Below are 3,844 nucleotides of genomic sequence, written 5' to 3' on the forward strand. Positions count from 1 at the left end.
CCTCCCCTCCACCAAACTCCCTCCTACATTCCATTGCCATAAAAATATCAAAACCCCCACTCTGAAGGATCCAAGATGCCCCCTAACTCCAGGACCAGTCCGCACCATTTTTGAAAATGGAACATACCTGACCTTGATTCATGACTGGAGCAAGGTCTGGGCATCAAACCACATGACTGGGGCAAGGTCAGATCAGCGCCATTTTGGAAAATTATGTTGACTGGATCCAGGACCTTCAGAGTGAGGGATTTTTTATTTTTAAGGTAATGCAGGATGGGAGGTATGGGGGACTGAGGGGAACTCACTTGAACCCAATGATTTTTAATACTTGCAGGGTCTCAGGAAGGGGGGAGGGGCGGGAACCACTATATAGCAATGATGGGTATTTGTTGATACAGGGGGTGTGGGGGTGCAGGGGGGAACATAATTGCCTGCCTGGTTATATATGGAAAGGGGAGTTGTGGTGAACCTTGGATCGCCATTTTTAGTCTTTATAATTGGGTTTAGGGGGTGCACTGTTGTTGTGTGAACTTGCATATTATTTTTATTTGGATGTTGCGGCTGCCACTCAAGGTGCCCAGGGGTGTCCCACATACTTTTTAGGCTTTTATTTGCAGTTGTATCCCTTTAATTCTAATGTGGGAGCCTCAGGACCCATGTTAGGATCCTAAGGCTCCACATTAGATTAACATTTCCTCAAGAGGTGTTGTTAAATTTTCTAAGTCAGCAGCATTAATTTATTAACATCAGATTGCCTATTCATGAGATGCTTTGCATGGATTTGTAAAATGTATGCATGTAAATCCTTCCTATTGAAAGAAGAATGAGATTGTCCAATAGCTGGTTGAAAGCCATAGTCCTTTAAAGTTCTTGTCCCTTGAAGAGGGAGCTCAGCTTAGTAGCCATATTTTTGGAGGTAGTTTTTCTGACTGGAAGTTATCTGGTGGTATTGGAAACTTGCAGTTCACCTCTCAGCTTGACAGACTCAGTGGCAAATCAGCAGAAACTTTTCTGGAGAAGTGGATGCCCTATCAGTTTCCCTTGGGAACAGAAAGGAGACATCTAGCAATCAGGTACTCACACCAAGGAGTCAACACAGTTAATGTTTACCTAGGATATCTGGGAGGAAACAGTGAGGAGATAACAGCAGAGACCAAGTAGCACATCCCAGAAACAAAGGGGAATCTTGTCTAGAAAGAAGGAACCCAGGGGGAGTCCTAGGAAACAGAGGGGATCCCAGGGATAGTTCTAGGGAAGAACAGAGTTAGGGATGTGAATCATTTTTGAACGATTAAAATTATCGTCAGATAATTTTAAAATCATCCAAAATCGTTAGAGTGCACGATACAATACAAATGCCCCAGATTTATCGTTAGGGGCATTTGTATTGTATTGTTAAATTTTGGGGGAGGGCGGGAAACTGGCACGCCAAAACAACCCCTAAACCCACCCCGATCCTTTAAAACCAATTCCTTACCCTCCCCCACCCTCCCGAACCCCCCCAAAATGTTAAGTTACCTGGTGGTCCAGTGGGGGGGGGGGGTGTCCCGGCGCGATGTCCTGCTCTCGGGCCATCGGCGCCATTTGGCTGCCACTAATTAAAATGGTGCCGATGGCCCGATTAAAAAAACCCTCACCTGACCCTTTAAATCGACCCCCCCACCCCCCGACCCTTTTTTTTAAGGGAGGCCTGCACCGCTAAAAAAAAAAAACAAAAACACCCGACCCTTTAAATCGACTCCCCCCTCCCAACCCCCCCTAAACCTTTTAAAATTACCTGGTGGTCCAGGGGGGCCTCGGGAAGAGGAGAGATCCAGGGGGGCCTCGGGAGAGATTTTGCAGCATCAGCTGTTCTAAAAAAAAAAAAAAAAAGGCGCCAATGCCCCTTTGCCCTTACCATGTGACAGGGTATCCGTGCCATTGGCCAGCCCCTGTCACATGGTAGGAGCACTGGATGGCCGGCGCCATCTTTAAAGATGGCGCCGGCCACTTTACTCATCAGCCCCTGGCCGGCGCCATCTTTAAAGATGGCGCCGGCCATCCAGTGCTCCTACCATGGTCCAGGGGGGCCTCGGGGGGCCTCGGGGAGAGATCCAGGGGGGCCTCGGGAGAGGAGAGATCCAGGGGGGGCCTTGGGGAGAGATTTCACGGCATCAGCTGTTCTAAAAAAAAAAAAATGGCGCCGATACCCCTTTGCCCTTACCATGTGACAGGGTATCCATGCCATTGGCCGGCCCCTGTCACATGGTAGGAGCACTGGATGGCCGGCGCTATCTTTAAAGATGGTGCCAGCCATCCCCCCCCCACTGGACCACCAGGTAACTTAACATTTTGGGAGGGTTCGGGAGGGTGGGGGAGGGTAAGTAATTGGTTTTAAAGGATCTTTAAAGATGGCGCCGGCCATCCAGTGCTCCTACCATGTGACAGGGCCGGCCCATGGCATGGATACCCTGTCACATGGTAAGGGCAAAGGGGCATCGGCGCCATTTTTTTTTTTTTTTTAGAACAGCTGATGCCGAGAAATCTCTCCCCAAGGCCCCCTGGATCTCTCCTCTCCCCGAGGCCACCATGGATCTCTCCCCGAGGCCCCACACACCAGGTAATTTTAAAAGGTTTTGGGGGGGTCAGGAGGGGGGGGTCGATTTAACGGGTAGGGAGTTTTGGGTTTTTTTTAGCGGCGCGGGCCTCCCTAGCGATGTGAATTGGAATCGGAAACAATTCCAATTCACATATCTTAATGATCAGATTCCCCCCCCCCCCAGCCAAATATAATTGTTAAGATGATCTGGCACACGATTCACATCTCTACTGATTATTTCACTGTGTATTATGGCTACCACACCAAAAGAAATGTTCCAGATATCAAATTATTTTTATTGAAGAAGTTTCTCAGTAAAGTTTATGCTGTGTTTGAAACACCACCACAGTATGAGAACTCTTTATTGGAAAGAAGGAGTTATTCACTGCCTAGGGTTCTGGAGAAGAAGTTTATCCCGATTGGAAGAATCATAGGATGCAATGAGTGCCTGAGACCTCAGATACCCCTTGAAGATTAACCCCCCCCAACATAAAAGTAACCAGTGTAAGGAAAGTGGACCCATGAGCCGAGACAAGGTTGTTGCTACCAGCAGAGGAAGGCCCCTGGCAGTTTTCATCATCAGGAGGTGGTTCGGAGAGAGACAGTCCTACAGGACCTTCACCTATACCAGCCCACGTTCCCCCAGGTTGAGGCCTTGGGTGCTGGGGCCAGCAGGACTTAGGCACGGTCTCTCCAGGCAACGAACATGATGACAGCAGGCAGAAGACTCATTGGGCGTTCCAAGGATCGAGGCAGGCAGCAGGCTAGAAGAAATGGAGGCTAGATGGAGGTCAGGGCAGGCAGTGGACAAGTGGAGTTGGTGAACCAGGCAGAAGGTCAGGACAGGCGGCAGACAAGCAAAATCCAGGGAAAAGGCAGAGTCAGAGCCAGAAGATCAATCCAAGGAAGCGAGGAACAGGGAAGAGCTGGAGGAGGAATCAGGCAAATGGGAGCTGGAGCAGGAATAGGACCTGGAACTGTAGCAGGGGCAGGATCCAGAGCAGAAGGCAGAATACAGCAGATGAAGCTAGGGTCAGGACTAAGAGGTGGAGGCTGCAAGGCACGGTATTTATACCTGCCTTTCCTGACGTCATCATCCAGGTCAGCAGGGAACTTTCCCCCACTGGCCCTTTAAATCTGGCCAGGGCCACGCCTTGAGGGGGCAAAGATTGCTTCGGTATGGCGGCATTAGGAGCTCCGCAAGAGCAGACCACAACAGCAGTGGAGCATGCTATATAGCAGTGGTGTAAGAGGGAGCTGGAATGG

Source organism: Rhinatrema bivittatum, chromosome 1 (genome assembly GCF_901001135.1).
Source record: "Rhinatrema bivittatum chromosome 1, aRhiBiv1.1, whole genome shotgun sequence".
In the NCBI taxonomy this organism is placed as follows: domain Eukaryota; kingdom Metazoa; phylum Chordata; class Amphibia; order Gymnophiona; family Rhinatrematidae; genus Rhinatrema; species Rhinatrema bivittatum.